Genomic DNA, 25,134 nt, shown 5'->3' with positions numbered 1-25,134 from the left:
AAAATGAAAGGTTCTACCCGGTCGGGTACACGGTTTGGCACTTACCTTCCGGGTGGCGGTGACATCTAGGATCAGCAGCAGTCCTGTGACGGTGGCAGCATCTGTGGTGTCTTCAGCCGGCGGGGGAGCTGCAGGCTCACAGACACAGCTTACCTGCTTCGGTGCTGTGGAAGTGATTCCTGCAGCTCCCCCCGCCAGGTGAAGACACCTCTGATGCTGCCAACATCAGAGGACTGCTGCTGCTGATCCTAGATGTCTTAGGAAAGGTAAGTATAAAAGATTATTTCCAGCTGCCCTGACATTACCCGACGCCGGGTATTACCCGGCCAAGTCCACTTCTCAGTGGCCGGTTTCGAGTAATGTCCGGGTAGCTGGAAATGTGTCGGGTAACGCCGGGTACTCGGTACACCACTAATAGAGAACCTTAACAAAAATGTAAGGAGGAGAACTTTGTAGGTGATCTGAAACTTGATGGGAAGCAAGGAGAGGGATTTAAGGAGGAGGAGGAGATGAGCAGATACTGTTGTGGGAGAAAGGGAAATTATTCAAGCAGCAGAGTTTTGGATAGATTGCAAATGAGAAAGTTGTGAAGCAGGGAGCCCTGTTAGCAGTATGTTAACCCATACGATAAGGGCATGCATTGGCGTTTTAGCAGTAGATTGACAGAGAAAAGGGCAAATCTTGGAAATATTACAGAGAAAGAATCGACAAACTTTAGCCAGTGTCGTGAATGAAGATGGAAAGGGAAGAGTCAAATGTTACTCCTAGGCAATGTGCTTTCATGACAGGATGATGGTAGTACTGTTTACTGCGATGGAGAAAGGTGATATTAGGCCAGATTTAGGGGGAAATTTGAGGAGCTCAGTTTTAGACATTAGGTTTAAGGCAGAAGAGTGTCATCCATGGAGGATATAGCCAGGAGGCGACCCGAAACTAGGAACTAAATTGCAGGAGTGACGGTAGGGTGGATAGGTGTGTGTATCATCTGCATAGAGATGATATCAAGGGTCAAAATAGTTGATAAGGTCAACTAGTGATAGTATGTAGTGAGAGAGGTCCCAGAACAGAGTCCTGAGGTATACCAACAGACAAAACAACAGGAGACAAAGACACGTTAGCAACAGAGATGGAGAATGTGTGATGGAGAAGTATGATGAAAACCAGGATATAAGTTTGCTGCGGATACGAAGAAAGAGTTTAGAATATGAATGAGAAGAGTGATTGACAGTATCAAAAGCAGAAGAGAGATCAAGCAGGATTAGTAAGTAAAATGGACCTTGGGAATTTTCTTTATGTACATAATTGGTTACATTGGGAAAGGCAGATTGTGAAGGGCCCAGAGGAGCATGTGATTTAAGAATGTTGATCAAACGGGAGATCACAAGACGTTCTAGCAATTAGGAGGCAAATGGTAGGACGGATACAGGGCGATAGTTAGAAATTCACACAAGGTCAAGGTTATTTTTGAGAATAGGGGTGACCACTGCATGCTTAAAAGGAAGAGTTGAAAGAGCCAAAGGATATGGAGGAATTGAAGATGTGGGTGAGAGTGAGAATATAGGATTGAGAGGGCATGTGGTAGAGGGAGAAGAGAAGATCAGGTTCCAGCTTTGTGACAGGAGAAAAGGAGTCAAGAGTGCAATGAGATCTAGATAGAAAAAGAGAGAGGGGGAAGGGAGAGAACGAATCTACTTGTGGATGGCATCCACCTTGCCTCAAGTGAGCAAAGGCTTGAGGAGAAATAAAGGATGGATGTTAAGTGGGAGGAGAAAGTCAGTGGTGGGACTCAAATACATAGAAGACAGTGTGAATGAAATTGGAGTGTTGATGAGTGAGGAAAAAGTAGTGTTTGACCTTAAAAAAAGGAGCAGAGTTTTACAGAACAGGACAAAGGTTTAGTGTAGAAAATCAGACTGTGAGATTTCCTCCATAGGTGTTAAGAGCAGCAGTGTGATGTGATGAAGTGTGATGAGAGCGTGCTTGTGAATTAAACCAATGCATGGGTTAGGCTGCGTCTATAGTAAGCACGCAACAGATGGCAAAGTTAGCGCATGCCTGTCGCTCCAGCAATCCCTGCACTGAGGTCCGAGGCGACGGGGAGGCCCTGCATCGCTCGCACGCACTGTGGACAACCAAGCGTGTGCCCATGATAATCACGGCCTTAGAGGGATGAGTGTGTCAGAGCCTAGAAGGGGCATATAGATGATGGAGGAGGAGGGAGGAGGAGATGATAGCATTGTAAGAGTTAACAAGATAGCTAGTTTAAGCAGAAAGTGAGGAGAGGTTAGAGATAAGGGTAGATGTCAGAGGAGAGAGTTCAATTAAGCTGAGGTATCGAGTAGGACAGGGGTGAGGGGAATGAGAAGTGGTGGATGATGAGAGCAGAAGAGGTCATGTACAAATAGACCATGTTAGTCGTAGAGCAGACATTCCAGAGGGCACGTGAGAAGGGAAGAGTAAAGTGAGACAAGGAATGTGGATTACATTAGATGGGTTAATACGCTTAGCAGGGAGGTGGAGAGAGAGGCAAGAGGCAGAGGGTGGTGTAGGGGTAGAGGAAGAGATGTTGCATGTACCTTGTCAGAACATTAAAGAACGTCAATTCACACTGGTGCAGAGTTGATGATGAAATGCTGAATCCAGTTCACGTCCAATTCAATTTTAACAGAACTTTTTCATTCTTCATTACTGCAAAAAAAAAAGTAAAAAACAATGCATTACTATTTTCAAAATGGATTGAATTCCCCCACCAATGACTATGTGTTACCAATATATCCCTCTCAGTCCCACTGCAGCACATACTGTACCAGTGTGAAAGTAAGAAGGTACACAGTACCGGTAAAACAATACGTGCCGGTACTATGCACCATATGAATTATAAGGGGATGTAAATCTCCCAGTCTCTCTCCATATCCGCAACAGAGCGGGCTCCGGTCAGTGGCATGGATGCCCATATATGGGTATGCTCATATTTGGGCATCCCATGTCACTGACCGGAGCCGGCTCTGAGTATAGGGATATATGCGGAGACGCACAGGTGCAAGGAAATGGGAGGAGGCACGGTGAGAAACAGGGAGAGACCACAGGAAGATAGAGGGCAACAACTTCCACAAGGTACTTGTATGGGTATAATTGTTTGTATTTTGTGCAGAGGGGGTAATTTCAGATAAAATACAATTCTCCACCCTCTACGAAACAATTCCACTTTGTTCAGTAAGCCAGAAAGTCTTGGTCCCATGTGGACTGAATTTAATGCAAATAAGGTCCTTAATACACAAGTAAAGAATAAAGTTACTTATTCTCTACTGTAAGAAGTGCCACATTGCCCACTATTTGGGTCCTGTGCCCAGATTGTGACCATGCATGGCAGAGGTGAGATTCCCCCAACTCCAATTTGCTACACTCTCCAAGAGAGATAATTGTGATCAGAGGTGGAACTAGGGGAGGGTGTGAGCAGGGTCACTGCCCAGGGAGTAACCTGACTGGGGGCACGGAAATCTCATTTAGTGCATATGTTGCGGCACTGCATTGATTGACCGGTCAATCTGCACTGCTGCCTGTCACAGTGACATCCTGATCGGGTACTGTGATCAGCTATAGCACTGACCCAGGTGAGATAGTTCAGCACTTTACAAGGAGGGAACAGATGTTGTGGGTGACAGATGCTGGGGGTAGGCCAAGACTGTTGGCCAGAGTAACGTGGAGACTTACTGCACTCTGCATGCCCATCCTCTCCCTGACATCAGGGGAAGGAAGTGGCCCTGGGGTGTGTGTAGGTATGCCAGATGTCAGTGTATGCATAAGTAAGTATGCCTGTGTAGTGGGAGGTGTAGGGGCGTTAAGCTGGAGGACTTAAAACAGGCACAAAAGCACATAGATACCTCTGATTATACCGCACCAAATGCTGATAATATCATGCTGTAGCTGCACTTTACAGAAGATGATGCAGATGTCATCATTGGTTGGTGGGTTCATTAAATCAATCCATCATATCATAACCACACTGTGCATATGATGTACTGAATCAGTAACACCAGGAAGACATCTCCATGTTAGGAGTAGAGTTGAAGTTAACAGAATATGTCCAGCACTGTGGTGTGTAGCCCATAAATAATAATTGTGCACATTACCAGAACAACATACTGTCAACTGCAAGATCATTTTGCTGCTTGTAGCGTATGCTCATCCTGTACAGTGTTGTAGTAGATCCGTCTCTTCAGTGTTCACTGCAACAAAAGTAAGACATTGCATTAATATTACAGACGTTTGGGGGCTGAAATCTCACTTCGCTGCGGACAATTTCCCTTTGCATAAGATTCTTGTGATTATGTCAATGATGATCAATAACTGCATCATAACACAGCCGCTCTATACAGAAGATGTACTTGCTCTCATTGGTCATTGAGGTAATACGTCACACAATGTACAGATATAGCAAGGATTATTTCTCCCACTTGTGCATTATGGCATTATGATGGGAAATGTTGTGAGATTCTGCATTATCAGCATCACTGAATCTTTTGGAAATTAAGTGATATTCTATGTTTTAATGCAATATTATGGGTGATCAGCCGGTAAAATAATAATAGCTTGCTGTATCTGTAGCCATGCTCTACCCATGATGTGCTGAACCAATGACTGCAGAGAGATTCAGAGTGCTAAACATGACTGGAACGCATCTCTGAATAATGGGCAGCAAAGCAGTGCAGAATAGGAGGTGAAAGTATTTAAAATGGAAGATCCTTAGCAGCTGTGTGGAGAGTAGACAGTACAGACTGACCAAGTAAATGGTAAAAGGAGTAACTTCAACATTACTTGGCTTTGTTCTCCACATTGAAGCTTTCCTCCTCTTTAAATCACTAATACTGATGCCATGTGTAACCTGTACTGAGAGTTATATAATCTACTGGCCTAGATGAAACCATATGATGCAAACAGGATCCATCCCACTCCAGATTCATAGAATTGAACCACCTCAACCTTTCATAACAATCACATAGAACTGCAGCTGTGCGCTACTGCACATGTTCTTGTTATGAATGGTAGTAGATGTGGTCCTTGGGTCTTTACTTCATACTGTAGCCACACTCTACTCATGATGTATTGAATCAACGAAAACTTGCATGGTTCAGATCACAGGAAGGGGTAGAGTAGAGATGAAAATATTCAATGTGAAACCCGTAGCAGCCGGATTGTGTGGAGTCAATAAAACGACAAATACTAAATGGTAAATGAGAAATATACACATTGCTTATCTGTCTCTGTGTAGTAATTTTCCTTCTCTTCAACTGTCCTTCAAATTTTCTCTTTTGCAAGAAAAGGAACACATGGCTTCAATATTCACTTCTGTTCTGCAGTCATCCCTCCTGAAATAAAAGTTAAGCATTGCATTGTTATTATGATAATACATACAATAAACCTTGCTCCAAACCATTTGATGCAAAGCAAATCCACCTCCCACCCACAGCTGTGCTCCTTCTAGAGCATGCATGTCAAACTCCAGTCCTCGAGGGTCCCAAACAGGCCAGGTTTTCAGTAGGGATATCCTGAAAACCTGGCCTGTTTGCGGCCCTCGAGGACTGGAGTTTGACATCCTTGTTCTTGAGCTTCTACCACGCAAGTCATCCATGTGAGTGACACTGTACTGCAGTCCTGGTCTGCACACAATCTACTGAATCAATGACATCACACTGTAAAGGCAATCTACAAGATGTATTAGTTGTCCACACTTCCGAAATGTTACTTTTATGTCCAAATCACTTATTCCCATGACCTGATATTTGTATTTGTTATTTATAGGATTGTCACAAAGAGTTGATGAGGTCACCAAATGATAGTATGTAGAGAGAAAGAGAGATCTCAGAACAGAGCCCTGATGTATACCCACAGACAGATCAATAGAAGACGAAGACATGTTAGCAACAGAGATGGAGAATGTGTGACAGGAAAGTTATGATGAAAACCAGGATAGAACTGTGTTACGGATACCAAGAGAGAGTTTAGAATATGAAGGAGGAGAGTGATTGAGAGCATCAAACGCAGCAGATAGATCAAGTAGGATTAGTAGGGAAAAGTGACCTTGGGAATTTGCTTTAAGCACAGTCTGTAGAACGAGCTGTACGAAAGGCAGGTTGTAAAGGATCCAGGAGGGAATGTGATTTAAGAATGTTGACATTCTAGCAATTAGGAGACAAACAGCAGGAGGGATACAGGGCGGTAGTTAGTAAGGCACATAGGGTGTAGGTTGTTTCTGAGAAAAGGGTGACCACTACAGGCTTAAAGTAAGAGGGTAAAGAGCCAGAGAATAGGGAGGAATTGAAGATGTGGGTGAGAGTGGGGACTAAGAGATGCAGTAAGGTGTGAGGGGATACGATCTAGAGGGCATGTGGTAGAGGGAGAAGAGAAGATGATTTGCTTCCAGCTCTGTAAGAGAAGAAAAAGAGTCAAATGCAGAAGGAGAATTAGGTAGAAGGAGAGAAGGGGGAAGGGGGAAGGGACAGAAGGAATCTCCTTGTGGGTGGCATCCACCTTGCCTCTGAAGTAGTCAAATGCTTGAGGAGAAGTGAAGGAAGGATGGCAAGTGTGAGGAGAAGGTTAGTGGAGGGAGTCAAATACAGGGAAAAAAAGACAGCGTAAATTAAATTTGAGTGTTGATGAATGTGAAAAAAAAGTAGTGTGGTTTGGCCCCAGAGAGCAGCTTTATACAGGACTGGAGACATTTTTACTGTAGAAAAATCAAATATCAATTGTGTGATTTCCTTCATAGGCATTAAGAACAGCGAGTGGAAGTGTGATGAACATGTTTGGGAATTTAGCCAAGGGTGTGGGCTAAAGGGACAAGTGTGTCAGAGCCTAGAGGGGGCATATAGATAGGAGGATAGCATTGTAAGAGTTAATAAGATTGTTAGTTTAAGCGGAAAGAGAGAGAGAGCAGAGAGGTTAGAGTAGATGTCAGAGGAGAGTTTAATTAAGCAGAGGCAAATCAGTGGGACAGGTAAGATGGGGTGAGGGGAATGACTGATTGTGAATGATGAGAGCAGAAGAGGTCATGTACAACTAGAGCCTTGTTAGTCAGAGAACGGACATTCCAGATGGCATAGGAGAAGGGAAGAGAAAAGTAAGGAAAGGAATGTGGATTACATTAGATAGGTTAACACTCTTAGCAGGGAGGCAGAGGCAGGGAGGCCCGATGTGTATATGAGCAGGTTCAAGATTATAAGAGATATCCCACACATCAGCAAACATAGAAGGAGACACAGAGATAGGTGTAGAGAGAGACAGAGATAGCTCTATGTAGAGAGAGAGGGACGTAGAGAGAATGAGACAGATAGGCGCAGAGAGAGGGGGCGCAGAGAGAGGAGGCGCCAAAAGAGGGGGCGCAGAGAGAGGGGGCACAGAGAATAGGATATTAAAGAGTGCTTTTCATTGAGCAGTGCAGAAATAGCTGCAATAGAGGTCTGTACAAATGGTGCAGTGTGTAGACACATGCAAAGGTAGGGGAAGGAAAGAGGAGAACATGTGGATAAAAGCAGGAGTGTGGAAGTTAGAGAAATTAGAAAAGTTTAACAGAGGAGTGAGGAAACAGCCAGCAGAAAGAACAAGAGAGAGGTTACATTGGGATGACGTTCTGTGGTAAAGAGAAAATGCTAGGAGAGAGCTTTCAAATATTAGAGGACATGAATTGAGGGAGCAAATGTATAAATCAAAACCTGAGGGGGAGGTATAGCACGAAAGCTTGCACAGCAGATTATAGTCTTAATGTTGCGTGTACCTGTCAGGGTATTCAAGAAGTTAAATTCTCACAAGTGCAGAGTTCATGATGAAATGCTGAATCTAGTCCCCCTCCAATTTAATTTTAATATAACTTTTCCATTCTTCATTACTGCAAAAAGCAAACAAAACAAAACCACATTGCATTACTATTTTCAAAATGGATTGAATGGCATATTCAACAGTGACTGTGTGATGCCAATATTCCCCACTCACTCGTAGTGAAGCACATATTGTACTAGTGTTGAAAGTAGGCCGGTAGAGTCAGGTACGCAGTACTGATAAAACAATAAGTGCCCGTCGTAAGTACCAGCTCCGCAACAGTGCGGGCATCACATTAGTGACGTGGATGAACATATATGGATAAGCCCATATTAAGGCATCACGTGACCAGAGCCGTCACTGACTGGGTATACGTAAAGACGCAGGGAGATGCAAGGAAAGGGAGGGAGAGAGACAGGGAGAAGATGTGAAACGGAGGAAGGCACGGATGGAGGGAGTTCTTCCGAGCTTCTGCGGGCCTCTCTCTTTCACTGGTGCATGCCGGGAGCTGGTCCCAACATCCACAAAGTGTGTGTGTATTATTGGTTGTATTTTATGGGGGTAGGAGGGTAGTGTGTATATTGTGTGTGTGGGAGTATTATATTGTGTGTAGAGGTGCAGAGGAGAGTACTAGATTGTGTATCTTGTGTAAGGGTGTTGTGTATATTGTGTTTGGAGCTATAATATTATTGGGGAGATTAGTATTGAGGAGGTATTATAGTGTGTATTGTGGGGAGTATTAGTGTGTGTATTGTTTGTGGGTGACAGATGCTGGGGGTATGCAGCAATCCCTGCACTGAGGTCCGAGGCGGCTCTGCATCGCTCGCACGCACTGTGGATGACCAAGCATGTGCCCATGATAATCATGGCCTTACAGGGATGAGTGTGTCAGAGCCTAGAAGGGGCATATATATGATGGAGGAGGGAGGAGGAGGAGGGAGGAGGAGGAGATGATAGCATTGTAAAAGTTAACAAGATAGTTAGTTTAAGCAGAAAGTGAGGAGAGGTTAGAGATAAGGGTAGATGTCAGAGGAGAGAGTTCAATTAAGCTGAGGTATCGAGTAGGACAGGGGTGAGGGGAATGAGAGGTGGTGGATGATGAGAGCAGAAGAGGTCATGTACAAATAGACCTTGTTAGTCAGAGAGCAGTCATTCCAGAGGGCACGTGAGAAGTGAAGAGTAAAGTGAGACATGGAATGTGGATTACATTAGATGGGTTAATACGCTTAGCAGGGAGGTGGAGAGAGAGAGGCAAGAGGCAGAGAGTGGTGCAGGGGTTGAGGAAGAGATGTTGCATGTACCTTATCAGAACATTAAAGAACATCAATTCACACTGGTGCAGAGTTGATGATGAATCCAGTTCACCTCCAATTCAATTTTAACAGAAATGTTTCATTCTTCATTACTGAAAAAAAAGAAAAGTAAAAAACATTTCATTACTATTTTCAAAATGGATTGAATTCCCCCAACAATGACTATGTGTTACCAATATATCCCTCTCAGTCCCACTGCAGCATATACTGTACCAGTGTGAAAGTAGGAAGGTACACAGTACCGGTAAAACAATACGTGCCGGTACTATGCACCATATGAATTATAAGGGGATGTAAATCTCCCAGTCTCTCTCCATATCCGCAACAGAGCGGGCTCCGGTCAGTGGCATGGATGCCCATATATGGGTATGCTCATATTTGGGCATCCCATGTCACTGACCGGAGCCGGCTCTGAGTATAGGGATATATGCGGAGACGCACAGGTGCAAGGAAATGGGAGGAGACACGGTGAGAAACAGGGAGAGACCACAGGAAGATAGAGGGCAACAACTTCCACAAGGTACTTGTATGGGTATAATTGTTTGTATTTTGTGCAGAGGGGGTAATTTCAGATAAAATACAATTCTCCACCCTCTACGAAACAATTCCACTTTGTTCAGTAAGCCAGAAAGTCTTGGTCCCATGTGGACTGAATTTAATGCAAATAAGGTCCTTAATACACAAGTAAAGAATAAAGTTACTTATTCTCTACTGTAAGAAGTGCCACATTGCCCACTATTTGGGTCCTGTGCCCAGATTGTGACCATGCATGGCAGAGGTGAGATTCCCCCAACTCCAATTTGCTACACTCTCCAAGAGAGATAATTGTGATCAGAGGTGGAACTAGGGGAGGGTGTGAGCAGGGTCACTGCCCAGGGAGTAACCTGACTGGGGGCACGGAAATCTCATTTAGTGCATATGTTGCGGCACTGCATTGATTGACCGGTCAATCTGCACTGCTGCCTGTCACAGTGACATCCTGATCGGGCACTGTGATCAGCTATAGCACTGACCCAGGTGAGATAGTTCAGCACTTTACAAGGAGGGAACAGATGTTGTGGGTGACAGATGCTGGAGGTAGGCCAAGACTGTTGGCCAGAGTAACGTGGAGACTTACTGCACTCTGCATGCCCATCCTCTCCCTGACATCAGGGGAAGGAAGTGGCCCTGGGGTGTGTGTAGGTATGCCAGATGTCAGTGTATGCATAAGTAAGTATGCCTGTGTAGTGGGAGGTGTAGGGGCGTTAAGCTGGAGGACTTAAAACAGGCACAAAAGCACATAGATACCTCTGATTATACCGCACCAAATGCTGATAATATCATGCTGTAGCTGCACTTTACAGAAGATGATGCAGATGTCATCATTGGTTGGTGGGTTCATTAAATCAATCCATCATATCATAACCACACTGTGCATATGATGTACTGAATCAGTAACACCAGGAAGACATCTCCATGTTAGGAGTAGAGTTGAAGTTAACAGAATATGTCCAGCACTGTGGTGTGTAGCCCATAAATAATAATTGTGCACATTACCAGAACAACATACTGTCAACTGCAAGATCATTTTGCTGCTTGTAGCGTATGCTCATCCTGTACAGTGTTGTAGTAGATCCGTCTCTTCAGTGTTCACTGCAACAAAAGTAAGACATTGCATTAATATTACAGACGTTTGGGGGCTGAAATCTCACTTCGCTGCGGACAATTTCCCTTTGCATAAGATTCTTGTGATTATGTCAATGATGATCAATAACTGCATCATAACACAGCCGCTCTATACAGAAGATGTACTTGCTCTCATCGGTCATTGAGGTAATACGTCACACAATGTACAGATATAGCAAGGATTATTTCTCCCACTTGTGCATTATGGCATTATGATGGGAAATGTTGTGAGATTCTGCATTATCAGCATCACTGAATCTTTTGGAAATTAAGTGATATTCTATGTTTTAATGCAATATTATGGGTGATCAGCCGGTAAAATAATAATAGCTTGCTGTATCTGTAGCCATGCTCTACCCATGATGTGCTGAACCAATGACTGCAGAGAGATTCAGAGTGCTAAACATGACTGGAACGCATCTCTGAATAATGGGCAGCAAAGCAGTGCAGAATAGGAGGTGAAAGTATTTAAAATGGAAGATCCTTAGCAGCTGTGTGGAGAGTAGACAGTACAGACTGACCAAGTAAATGGTAAAAGGAGTAACTTCAACATTACTTGGCTTTGTTCTCCACATTGAAGCTTTCCTCCTCTTTAAATCACTAATACTGATGCCATGTGTAACCTGTACTGAGAGTTATATAATCTACTGGCCTAGATGAAACCATATGATGCAAACAGGATCCATCCCACTCCAGATTCATAGAATTGAACCACCTCAACCTTTCATAACAATCACATAGAACTGCAGCTGTGCGCTACTGCACATGTTCTTGTTATGAATGGTAGTAGATGTGGTCCTTGGGTCTTTACTTCATACTGTAGCCACACTCTACTCATGATGTATTGAATCAACGAAAACTTGCATGGTTCAGATCACAGGAAGGGGTAGAGTAGAGATGAAAATATTCAATGTGAAACCCGTAGCAGCCGGATTGTGTGGAGTCAATAAAACGACAAATACTAAATGGTAAATGAGAAATATACACATTGCTTATCTGTCTCTGTGTAGTAATTTTCCTTCTCTTCAACTGTCCTTCAAATTTTCTCTTTTGCAAGAAAAGGAACACATGGCTTCAATATTCACTTCTGTTCTGCAGTCATCCCTCCTGAAATAAAAGTTAAGCATTGCATTGTTATTATGATAATACATACAATAAACCTTGCTCCAAACCATTTGATGCAAAGCAAATCCACCTCCCACCCACAGCTGTGCTCCTTCTAGAGCATGCATGTCAAACTCCAGTCCTCGAGGGTCCCAAACAGGCCGGGTTTTCAGTAGGGATATCCTGAAAACCTGGCCTGTTTGCTGCCCTCGAGGACTGGAGTTTGACATCCTTGTTCTTGAGCTTCTACCACGCAAGTCATCCATGTGAGTGACACTGTACTGCAGTCCTGGTCTGCACACAATCTACTGAATCAATGACATCACACTGTAAAGGCAATCTACAAGATGTATTAGTTGTCCACACTTCCGAAATGTTACTTTTATGTCCAAATCACTTATTCCCATGACCTGATATTTGTATTTGTTATTTATAGGATTGTCACAAAGAGTTGATGAGGTCACCAAATGATAGTATGTAGAGAGAAAGAGAGATCTCAGAACAGAGCCCTGATGTATACCCACAGACAGATCAATAGAAGACGAAGACATGTTAGCAACAGAGATGGAGAATGTGTGACAGGAAAGTTATGATGAAAACCAGGATAGAACTGTGTTACGGATACCAAGAGAGAGTTTAGAATATGAAGGAGGAGAGTGATTGAGAGCATCAAACGCAGCAGATAGATCAAGTAGGATTAGTAGGGAAAAGTGACCTTGGGAATTTGCTTTAAGCACAGTCTGTAGAACGAGCTGTACGAAAGGCAGGTTGTAAAGGATCCAGGAGGGAATGTGATTTAAGAATGTTGACATTCTAGCAATTAGGAGACAAACAGCAGGAGGGATACAGGGCGGTAGTTAGTAAGGCACATAGGGTGTAGGTTGTTTCTGAGAAAAGGGTGACCACTACAGGCTTAAAGTAAGAGGGTAAAGAGCCAGAGAATAGGGAGGAATTGAAGATGTGGGTGAGAGTGGGGACTAAGAGATGCAGTAAGGTGTGAGGGGATACGATCTAGAGGGCATGTGGTAGAGGGAGAAGAGAAGATGATTAGCTTCCAGCTCTGTAAGAGAAGAAAAGGAGTCAAATGCAGAAGGAGAATTAGGTAGAAGGAGAGAAGGGGGAAGGGACAGAAGGAATCTCCTTGTGGGTGGCATCCACCTTGCCTCTGAAGTAGTCAAATGCTTGAGGAGAAGTGAAGGAAGGATGGCAAGTGTGAGGAGAAGGTTAGTGGAGGGAGTCAAATACAGGGAAAAAAAGACAGCGTAAATTAAATTTGAGTGTTGATGAATGTGAAAAAAAAGTAGTGTGGTTTGGCCCCAGAGAGCAGCTTTATACAGGACTGGAGACATTTTTACTGTAGAAAAATCAAATATCAATTGTGTGATTTCCTTCATAGGCATTAAGAACAGCGAGTGGAAGTGTGATGAACATGTTTGGGAATTTAGCCAAGGGTGTGGGCTAGAGGGACAAGTGTGTCAGAGCCTAGAGGGGGCATATAGATAGGAGGATAGCATTGTAAGAGTTAATAAGATTGTTAGTTTAAGCGGAAAGAGAGAGAGAGCAGAGAGGTTAGAGTAGATGTCAGAGGAGAGTTTAATTAAGCAGAGGCAAATCAGTGGGACAGGTAAGATGGGGTGAGGGGAATGACTGATTGTGAATGATGAGAGCAGAAGAGGTCATGTACAACTAGAGCCTTGTTAGTCAGAGAACGGACATTCCAGATGGCATAGGAGAAGGGAAGAGAAAAGTAAGGAAAGGAATGTGGATTACATTAGATAGGTTAACACTCTTAGCAGGGAGGCCCGATGTGTATATGAGCAGGTTCAAGATTATAAGAGATATCCCACACATCAGCAAACATAGAAGGAGACACAGAGATAGGTGTAGAGAGAGACAGAGATAGCTCTATGTAGAGAGAGAGGGACGTAGAGAGAATGAGACAGATAGGCGCAGAGAGAGGGGGCGCAGAGAGAGGAGGCGCCAAAAGAGGGGGCGCAGAGAGAGGGGGCCCAGAGAATAGGATATTAAAGAGTGCTTTTCATTGAGCAGTGCAGAAATAGCTGCAATAGAGGTCTGTACAAATGGTGCAGTGTGTAGACACATGCAAAGGTAGGGGAAGGAAAGAGGAGAACATGTGGATAAAAGCAGGAGTGTGGAAGTTAGAGAAATTAGAAAAGTTTAACAGAGGAGTGAGGAAACAGCAAGCAGAAAGAACAAGAGAGAGGTTACATTGGGATGACGTTCTGTGGTAAAGAGAAAATGCTAGGAGAGAGCTTTCAAATATTAGAGGACATGAATTGAGGGAGCAAATGTATAAATCAAAACCTGAGGGGGAGGTATAGCACGAAAGCTTGCACAGCAGATTATAGTCTTAATGTTGCGTGTACCTGTCAGGGTATTCAAGAAGTTAAATTCTCACAAGTGCAGAGTTCATGATGAAATGCTGAATCTAGTCCCCCTCCAATTTAATTTTAATATAACTTTTCCATTCTTCATTACTGCAAAAAGCAAACAAAACAAAACCACATTGCATTACTATTTTCAAAATGGATTGAATGGCATATTCAACAGTGACTGTGTGATGCCAATATTCCCCACTCACTCGTAGTGAAGCACATATTGTACTAGTGTTGAAAGTAGGCCGGTAGAGTCAGGTACGCAGTACTGATAAAACAATAAGTGCCCGTCGTAAGTACCAGCTCCGCAACAGTGCGGGCATCACATTAGTGACGTGGATGAACATATATGGATAAGCCCATATTAAGGCATCACGTGACCAGAGCCGTCACTGACTGGGTATACGTAAAGACGCAGGGAGATGCAAGGAAAGGGAGGGAGAGAGACAGGGAGAAGATGTGAAACGGAGGAAGGCACGGATGGAGGGAGTTCTTCCGAGCTTCTGCGGGCCTCTCTCTTTCACTGGTGCATGCCGGGAGCTGGTCCCAACATCCACAAAGTGTGTGTGTATTATTGGTTGTATTTTATGGGGGTAGGAGGGTAGTGTGTATATTGTGTGTGTGGGAGTATTATATTGTGTGTAGAGGTGCAGAGGAGAGTACTAGATTGTGTATCTTGTGTAAGGGTGTTGTGTATATTGTGTTTGGAGCTATAATATTATTGGGGAGATTAGTATTGAGGAGGTATTATAGTGTGTATTGTGGGGAGTATTAGTGTGTGTATTGTTTGTGGGTGACAGATGCTGGGGGTATGCAGCAATCCCTGCACTGAGGTCCGAGGCGGCTCTGCATCGCTCGCACACACTGTGGATGACCAAGCATGTGCCCATGATAATCATGGCCTTAGAGGGATGAGTGTGTCAGAGCCTAGAAGGGGCATATATATGATGGAGGAGGGAGGAGGAGGAGGGAGGAGGAGGAGATGATAGCATTGTAAAAGTTAACAAGATAGTTAGTTTAAGCAGAAAGTGAGGAGAGGTTAGAGATAAGGGTAGATGTCAGAGGAGAGAGTTCAATTAAGCTGAGGTATCGAGTAGGACAGGGGTGAGGGGAATGAGAGGTGGTGGATGATGAGAGCAGAAGAGGTCATGTACAAATAGACCTTGTTAGTCAGAGAGCAGTCATTCCAGAGGGCACGTGAGAAGTGAAGAGTAAAGTGAGACATGGAATGTGGATTACATTAGATGGGTTAATACGCTTAGCAGGGAGGTGGAGAGAGAGAGGCAAGAGGCAGAGAGTGGTGCAGGGGTTGAGGAAGAGATGTTGCATGTACCTTATCAGAACATTAAAGAACATCAATTCACACTGGTGCAGAGTTGATGATGAATCCAGTTCACCTCCAATTCAATTTTAACAGAAATGTTTCATTCTTCATTACTGAAAAAAAAGAAAAGTAAAAAACATTTCATTACTATTTTCAAAATGGATTGAATTCCCCCAACAATGACTATGTGTTACCAATATATCCCTCTCAGTCCCACTGCAGCATATACTGTACCAGTGTGAAAGTAGGAAGGTACACAGTACCGGTAAAACAATACGTGCCGGTACTATGCACCATATGAATTATAAGGGGATGTAAATCTCCCACTCTCTCTCCATATCCGCAACAGAGCGGGCTCCGGTCAGTGGCATGGATGCCCATATATGGGTATGCTCATATTTGGGCATCCCATGTCACTGACCGGAGCCGGCTCTGAGTATAGGGATATATGCGGAGACGCAGAGGTGCAAGGAAATGGGAGGAGGCACGGTGAGAAACAGGGAGAGACCACAGGAAGATAGAGGGCAACAACTTCCACAAGGTACTTGTATGGGTAGAATTGTTTGTATTTTGTGCAGAGGGGGTAATTTCAGATAAAATACAATTCTCCACCCTCTACGAAACAATTCCACTTTGTTCAGTAAGCCAGAAAGTCTTGGTCCCATGTGGACTGAATTTAATGCAAATAAGGTCCTTAATACACAAGTAAAGAATAAAGTTACTTATTCTCTACTGTAAGAAGTGCCACATTGCCCACTATTTGGGTCCTGTGCCCAGATTGTGACCATGCATGGCAGAGGTGAGATTCCCCCAACTCCAATTTGCTACACTCTCCAAGAGAGATAATTGTGATCAGAGGTGGAACTAGGGGAGGGTGTGAGCAGGGTCACTGCCCAGGGAGTAACCTGACTGGGGGCACGGAAATCTCATTTAGTGCATATGTTGCGGCACTGCATTGATTGACCGGTCAATCTGCACTGCTGCCTGTCACAGTGACATCCTGATCGGGCACTGTGATCAGCTATAGCACTGACCCAGGTGAGATAGTTCAGCACTTTACAAGGAGGGAACAGATGTTGTGGGTGACAGATGCTGGAGGTAGGCCAAGACTGTTGGCCAGAGTAACGTGGAGACTTACTGCACTCTGCATGCCCATCCTCTCCCTGACATCAGGGGAAGGAAGTGGCCCTGGGGTGTGTGTAGGTATGCCAGATGTCAGTGTATGCATAAGTAAGTATGCCTGTGTAGTGGGAGGTGTAGGGGCGTTAAGCTGGAGGACTTAAAACAGGCACAAAAGCACATAGATACCTCTGATTATACCGCACCAAATGCTGATAATATCATGCTGTAGCTGCACTTTACAGAAGATGATGCAGATGTCATCATTGGTTGGTGGGTTCATTAAATCAATCCATCATATCATAACCACACTGTGCATATGATGTACTGAATCAGTAACACCAGGAAGACATCTCCATGTTAGGAGTAGAGTTGAAGTTAACAGAATATGTCCAGCACTGTGGTGTGTAGCCCATAAATAATAATTGTGCACATTACCAGAACAACATACTGTCAACTGCAAGATCATTTTGCTGCTTGTAGCGTATGCTCATCCTGTACAGTGTTGTAGTAGATCCGTCTCTTCAGTGTTCACTGCAACAAAAGTAAGACATTGCATTAATATTACAGACGTTTGGGGGCTGAAATCTCACTTCGCTGCGGACAATTTCCCTTTGCATAAGATTCTTGTGATTATGTCAATGATGATCAATAACTGCATCATAACACAGCCGCTCTATACAGAAGATGTACTTGCTCTCAATGGTCATGGAGGTAATACGTCACACAATGTACAGATATAGCAAGGATTATTTCTCCCACTGGTGCATTATGGCATTATGATGGGAAATGTTGTGAGATTCTGCATTATCAGCATCACTGAATCTTTTGGAAATTAAGTGATATTCTATGTTTTAATGCAATATTATGGATGATCAGCCGGTAAAATAATAATAGCTTGCTGTATCTGTAGCCATGCTCTACCCATGATGTGCTGAACCAATGACTGCAGAGAGATTCAGAGTGGTAAACATGACTGGAACGCATCTCTGAATAATGGGCAGCAAAGCAGTGCAGAATAGGAGGTGAAAGTATTTAAAATGGAAGATCCTTAGCAGCTGTGTGGGGAGTAGACAGTACAGACTGACCAAGTAAATGGTAAAAGGAGTAACTTCAACATTACTTGGCTTTGTTCTCCACATTGAAGCTTTCCTCCTCTTTAAATCACTAATACTGATGCCATGTGTAACCTGTACTGAGAGTTATATAATCTACTGGCCTAGATGAAACCATATGATGCAAACAGGATCCATCCCACTCCAGATTCATAGAATTGAACCACCTCAACCTTTCATAACAATCACATAGAACTGCAGCTGTGCGCTACTGCACATGTTCTTGTTATGAATGGTAGTAGATGTGGTCCTTGGGTCTTTACTTCATACTGTAGCCACACTCTACTCATGATGTATTGAATCAACGAAAACTTGCATGGTTCAGATCACAGGAAGGGGTAGAGTAGAGATGAAAATATTCAATGTGAAACCCGTAGCAGCCGGATTGTGTGGAGTCAATAAAACGACAAATACTAAATGGTAAATGAGAAATATACACATTGCTTATCTGTCTCTGTGTAGTAATTTTCCTTCTCTTCAACTGTCCTTCAAATTTTCTCTTTTGCAAGAAAAGGAACACATGGCTTCAATATTCACTTCTGTTCTGCAGTCATCCCTCCTGAAATAAAAGTTAAGCATTGCATTGTTATTATGATAATACATACAATAAACCTTGCTCCAAACCATTTGATGCAAAGCAAATCCACCTCCCACCCACAGCTGTGCTCCTTCTAGAGCATGCATGTCAAACTCCAGTCCTCGAGGGTCCCAAACAGGCCAGGTTTTCAGTAGGGATATCCTGAAAACCTGGCCTGTTTGCTGCCCTCGAGGACTGGAGTTTGACATCCTTGTTCTTGAGCTTCTACCACGCAAGTCATCCATGTGAGTGACACTGTACTGCAGTCCTGGTCTGCACACAATCTACTGAATCAATGACATCACACTGTAAAGGCAATCTACAAGATGTATTAGTTGTCCACACTTCCGAAATGTTACTTTTATGTCCAAATCACTTATTCCCATGACCTGATATTTGTATTTGTTATTTATAGGATTGTCACAAAGAGTTGATGAGGTCACCAAATGATAGTATGTAGAGAGAAAGAGAGATCTCAGAACAGAGCCCTGATGTATACCCACAGACAGATCAATAGAAGACGAAGACATGTTAGCAACAGAGATGGAGAATGTGTGACAGGAAAGTTATGATGAAAACCAGGATAGAACTGTGTTACGGATACCAAGAGAGAGTTTAGAATATGAAGGAGGAGAGTGATTTAGAGCATCAAACGCAGCAGATAGATCAAGTAGGATTAGTAGGGAAAAGTGACCTTGGGAATTTGCTTTAAGCACAGTCTGTAGAACGAGCTGTACGAAAGGCAGGTTGTAAAGGATCCAGGAGGGAATGTGATTTAAGAATGTTGACATTCTAGCAATTAGGAGACAAACAGCAGGAGGGATACAGGGCGGTAGTTAGTAAGGCACATAGGGTGTAGGTTGTTTCTGAGAAAAGGGTGACCACTACAGGCTTAAAGTAAGAGGGTAAAGAGCCAGAGAATAGGGAGGAATTGAAGATGTGGGTGAGAGTGGGGACTAAGAGATGCAGTAAGGTGTGAGGGGATACGATCTAGAGGGCATGTGGTAGAGGGAGAAGAGAAGATGATTAGCTTCCAGCTCTGTAAGAGAAGAAAAGGAGTCAAATGCAGAAGGAGAATTAGGTAGAAGGAGAGAAGGGGGAAGGGACAGAAGGAATCTCCTTGTGGGTGGCATCCACCTTGCCTCTGAAGTAGTCAAATGCTTGAGGAGAAGTGAAGGAAGGATGGCAAGTGTGAGGAGAAGGTTAGTGGAGGGAGTCAAATACAGGGAAAAAAAGACAGCGTAAATTAAATTTGAGTGTTGATGAATGTGAAAAAAAAGTAGTGTGGTTTGGCCCCAGAGAGCAGCTTTATACAGGACTGGAGACATTTTTACTGTAGAAAAATCAAATATCAATTGTGTGATTTCCTTCATAGGCATTAAGAACAGCGAGTGGAAGTGTGATGAACATGTTTGGGAATTTAGCCAAGGGTGTGGGCTAGAGGGACAAGTGTGTCAGAGCCTAGAGGGGGCATATAGATAGGAGGATAGCATTGTAAGAGTTAATAAGATTGTTAGTTTAAGCGGAAAGAGAGAGAGAGCAGAGAGGTTAGAGTAGATGTCAGAGGAGAGTTTAATTAAGCAGAGGCAAATCAGTGGGACAGGTAAGATGGGGTGAGGGGAATGACTGATTGTGAATGATGAGAGCAGAAGAGGTCATGTACAACTAGAGCCTTGTTAGTCAGAGAACGGACATTCCAGATGGCATAGGAGAAGGGAAGAGAAAAGTAAGGAAAGGAATGTGGATTACATTAGATAGGTTAACACTCTTAGCAGGGAGGCAGAGGCAGGGAGGCCCGATGTGTATATGAGCAGGTTCAAGATTATAAGAGATATCCCACACATCAGCAAACATAGAAGGAGACACAGAGATAGGTGTAGAGAGAGACAGAGATAGCTCTATGTAGAGAGAGAGGGACGTAGAGAGAATGAGACAGATAGGCGCAGAGAGAGGGGGCGCAGAGAGAGGAGGCGCCAAAAGAGGGGGCGCAGAGAGAGGGGGCACAGAGAATAGGATATTAAAGAGTGCTTTTCATTGAGCAGTGCAGAAATAGCTGCAATAGAGGTCTGTACAAATGGTGCAGTGTGTAGACACATGCAAAGGTAGGGGAAGGAAAGAGGAGAACATGTGGATAAAAGCAGGAGTGTGGAAGTTAGAGAAATTAGAAAAGTTTAACAGAGGAGTGAGGAAACAGCAAGCAGAAAGAACAAGAGAGAGGTTACATTGGGATGACGTTCTGTGGTAAAGAGAAAATGCTAGGAGAGAGCTTTCAAATATTAGAGGACATGAATTGAGGGAGCAAATGTATAAATCAAAACCTGAGGGGGAGGTATAGCACGAAAGCTTGCACAGCAGATTATAGTCTTAATGTTGCGTGTACCTGTCAGGGTATTCAAGAAGTTAAATTCTCACAAGTGCAGAGTTCATGATGAAATGCTGAATCTAGTCCCCCTCCAATTTAATTTTAATATAACTTTTCCATTCTTCATTACTGCAAAAAGCAAACAAAACAAAACCACATTGCATTACTATTTTCAAAATGGATTGAATGGCATATTCAACAGTGACTGTGTGATGCCAATATTCCCCACTCACTCGTAGTGAAGCACATATTGTACTAGTGTTGAAAGTAGGCCGGTAGAGTCAGGTACGCAGTACTGATAAAACAATAAGTGCCCGTCGTAAGTACCAGCTCCGCAACAGTGCGGGCATCACATTAGTGACGTGGATGAACATATATGGATAAGCCCATATTAAGGCATCACGTGACCAGAGCCGTCACTGACTGGGTATACGTAAAGACGCAGGGAGATGCAAGGAAAGGGAGGGAGAGAGACAGGGAGAAGATGTGAAACGGAGGAAGGCACGGATGGAGGGAGTTCTTCCGAGCTTCTGCGGGCCTCTCTCTTTCACTGGTGCATGCCGGGAGCTGGTCCCAACATCCACAAAGTGTGTGTGTATTATTGGTTGTATTTTATGGGGGTAGGAGGGTAGTGTGTATATTGTGTGTGTGGGAGTATTATATTGTGTGTAGAGGTGCAGAGGAGAGTACTAGATTGTGTATCTTGTGTAAGGGTGTTGTGTATATTGTGTTTGGAGCTATAATATTATTGGGGAGATTAGTATTGAGGAGGTATTATAGTGTGTATTGTGGGGAGTATTAGTGTGTGTATTGTTTGTGGGTGACAGATGCTGGGGGTATGCAGCAATCCCTGCACTGAGGTCCGAGGCGGCTCTGCATCGCTCGCACACACTGTGGATGACCAAGCATGTGCCCATGATAATCATGGCCTTAGAGGGATGAGTGTGTCAGAGCCTAGAAGGGGCATATATATGATGGAGGAGGGAGGAGGAGGAGGGAGGAGGAGGAGATGATAGCATTGTAAAAGTTAACAAGATAGTTAGTTTAAGCAGAAAGTGAGGAGAGGTTAGAGATAAGGGTAGATGTCAGAGGAGAGAGTTCAATTAAGCTGAGGTATCGAGTAGGACAGGGGTGAGGGGAATGAGAGGTGGTGGATGATGAGAGCAGAAGAGGTCATGTACAAATAGACCTTGTTAGTCAGAGAGCAGTCATTCCAGAGGGCACGTGAGAAGTGAAGAGTAAAGTGAGACATGGAATGTGGATTACATTAGATGGGTTAATACGCTTAGCAGGGAGGTGGAGAGAGAGAGGCAAGAGGCAGAGAGTGGTGCAGGGGTTGAGGAAGAGATGTTGCATGTACCTTATCAGAACATTAAAGAACATCAATTCACACTGGTGCAGAGTTGATGATGAATCCAGTTCACCTCCAATTCAATTTTAACAGAAATGTTTCATTCTTCATTACTGAAAAAAAAGAAAAGTAAAAAACATTTCATTACTATTTTCAAAATGGATTGAATTCCCCCAACAATGACTATGTGTTACCAATATATCCCTCTCAGTCCCACTGCAGCATATACTGTACCAGTGTGAAAGTAGGAAGGTACACAGTACCGGTAAAACAATACGTGCCGGTACTATGCACCATATGAATTATAAGGGGATGTAAATCTCCCACTCTCTCTCCATATCCGCAACAGAGCGGGCTCCGGTCAGTGGCATGGATGCCCATATATGGGTATGCTCATATTTGGGCATCCCATGTCACTGACCGGAGCCGGCTCTGAGTATAGGGATATATGCGGAGACGCAGAGGTGCAAGGAAATGGGAGGAGGCACGGTGAGAAACAGGGAGAGACCACAGGAAGATAGAGGGCAACAACTTCCACAAGGTACTTGTATGGGTATAATTGTTTGTATTTTGTGCAGAGGGGGTAATTTCAGATAAAATACAATTCTCCACCCTCTACGAAACAATTCCACTTTGTTCAGTAAGCCAGAAAGTCTTGGTCCCATGTGGACTGAATTTAATGCAAATAAGGTCCTTAATACACAAGTAAAGAATAAAGTTACTTATTCTCTACTGTAAGAAGTGCCACATTGCCCACTATTTGGGTCCTGTGCCCAGATTGTGACCATGCATGGCAGAGGTGAGATTCCCCCAACTCCAATTTGCTACACTCTCCAAGAGAGATAATTGTGATCAGAGGTGGAACTAGGGGAGGGTGTGAGCAGGGTCACTGCCCAGGGAGTAACCTGACTGGGGGCACGGAAATCTCATTTAGTGCATATGTTGCGGCACTGCATTGATTGACCGGTCAATCTGCACTGCTGCCTGTCACAGTGACATCCTGATCGGGCACTGTGATCAGCTATAGCACTGACCCAGGTGAGATAGTTCAGCACTTTACAAGGAGGGAACAGATGTTGTGGGTGACAGATGCTGGAGGTAGGCCAAGACTGTTGGCCAGAGTAACGTGGAGACTTACTGCACTCTGCATGCCCATCCTCTCCCTGACATCAGGGGAAGGAAGTGGCCCTGGGGTGTGTGTAGGTATGCCAGATGTCAGTGTATGCATAAGTAAGTATGCCTGTGTAGTGGGAGGTGTAGGGGCGTTAAGCTGGAGGACTTAAAACAGGCACAAAAGCACATAGATACCTCTGATTATACCGCACCAAATGCTGATAATATCATGCTGTAGCTGCACTTTACAGAAGATGATGCAGATGTCATCATTGGTTGGTGGGTTCATTAAATCAATCCATCATATCATAACCACACTGTGCATATGATGTACTGAATCAGTAACACCAGGAAGACATCTCCATGTTAGGAGTAGAGTTGAAGTTAACAGAATATGTCCAGCACTGTGGTGTGTAGCCCATAAATAATAATTGTGCACATTACCAGAACAACATACTGTCAACTGCAAGATCATTTTGCTGCTTGTAGCGTATGCTCATCCTGTACAGTGTTGTAGTAGATCCGTCTCTTCAGTGTTCACTGCAACAAAAGTAAGACATTGCATTAATATTACAGACGTTTGGGGGCTGAAATCTCACTTCGCTGCGGACAATTTCCCTTTGCATAAGATTCTTGTGATTATGTCAATGATGATCAATAACTGCATCATAACACAGCCGCTCTATACAGAAGATGTACTTGCTCTCATTGGTCATTGAGGTAATACGTCACACAATGTACAGATATAGCAAGGATTATTTCTCCCACTTGTGCATTATGGCATTATGATGGGAAATGTTGTGAGATTCTGCATTATCAGCATCACTGAATCTTTTGGAAATTAAGTGATATTCTATGTTTTAATGCAATATTATGGGTGATCAGCCGGTAAAATAATAATAGCTTGCTGTATCTGTAGCCATGCTCTACCCATGATGTGCTGAACCAATGACTGCAGAGAGATTCAGAGTGCTAAACATGACTGGAACGCATCTCTGAATAATGGGCAGCAAAGCAGTGCAGAATAGGAGGTGAAAGTATTTAAAATGGAAGATCCTTAGCAGCTGTGTGGAGAGTAGACAGTACAGACTGACCAAGTAAATGGTAAAAGGAGTAACTTCAACATTACTTGGCTTTGTTCTCCACATTGAAGCTTTCCTCCTCTTTAAATCACTAATACTGATGCCATGTGTAACCTGTACTGAGAGTTATATAATCTACTGGCCTAGATGAAACCATATGATGCAAACAGGATCCATCCCACTCCAGATTCATAGAATTGAACCACCTCAACCTTTCATAACAATCACATAGAACTGCAGCTGTGCGCTACTGCACATGTTCTTGTTATGAATGGTAGTAGATGTGGTCCTTGGGTCTTTACTTCATACTGTAGCCACACTCTACTCATGATGTATTGAATCAACGAAAACTTGCATGGTTCAGATCACAGGAAGGGGTAGAGTAGAGATGAAAATATTCAATGTGAAACCCGTAGCAGCCGGATTGTGTGGAGTCAATAAAACGACAAATACTAAATGGTAAATGAGAAATATACACATTGCTTATCTGTCTCTGTGTAGTAATTTTCCTTCTCTTCAACTGTCCTTCAAATTTTCTCTTTTGCAAGAAAAGGAACACATGGCTTCAATATTCACTTCTGTTCTGCAGTCATCCCTCCTGAAATAAAAGTTAAGCATTGCATTGTTATTATGATAATACATACAATAAACCTTGCTCCAAACCATTTGATGCAAAGCAAATCCACCTCCCACCCACAGCTGTGCTCCTTCTAGAGCATGCATGTCAAACTCCAGTCCTCGAGGGTCCCAAACAGGCCAGGTTTTCAGTAGGGATATCCTGAAAACCTGGCCTGTTTGCGG

General features: G+C 43.6%; 1 long non-coding RNA gene across 1 annotated transcript in view; it reads right to left on the bottom strand.

The window, feature by feature from the left end:
- LOC142477107 (uncharacterized) overlaps positions 1 to 24,925 on the bottom strand; it is a 34,542-nt gene extending 9,617 nt beyond the window's left edge. The window contains exons 1-15 of the long non-coding RNA XR_012792181.1: positions 24,812 to 24,925; positions 23,696 to 23,791; positions 22,148 to 22,251; positions 20,806 to 20,916; positions 18,288 to 18,407; positions 17,172 to 17,267; positions 15,624 to 15,727; positions 14,282 to 14,392; positions 11,778 to 11,897; positions 10,662 to 10,757; positions 9,114 to 9,217; positions 7,772 to 7,882; positions 5,247 to 5,366; positions 4,131 to 4,226; positions 2,577 to 2,688 (exon numbers count right to left, since the gene is read on the bottom strand). This is a non-coding gene — a long non-coding RNA (uncharacterized LOC142477107). The remainder of the gene's footprint in view (positions 1 to 2,576; positions 2,689 to 4,130; positions 4,227 to 5,246; positions 5,367 to 7,771; positions 7,883 to 9,113; positions 9,218 to 10,661; positions 10,758 to 11,777; positions 11,898 to 14,281; positions 14,393 to 15,623; positions 15,728 to 17,171; positions 17,268 to 18,287; positions 18,408 to 20,805; positions 20,917 to 22,147; positions 22,252 to 23,695; positions 23,792 to 24,811) is intronic.
- Positions 24,926 to 25,134: the final 209 nt, after the last annotated feature.

This window comes from Ascaphus truei, unplaced genomic scaffold, assembly GCF_040206685.1.
Source record: "Ascaphus truei isolate aAscTru1 unplaced genomic scaffold, aAscTru1.hap1 HAP1_SCAFFOLD_1951, whole genome shotgun sequence".
NCBI lineage: Eukaryota > Metazoa > Chordata > Amphibia > Anura > Ascaphidae > Ascaphus > Ascaphus truei.
The sequence above is the reverse complement of the archived record's forward strand: the minus strand, read 5'-3'. Positions and strand labels throughout refer to the sequence as shown.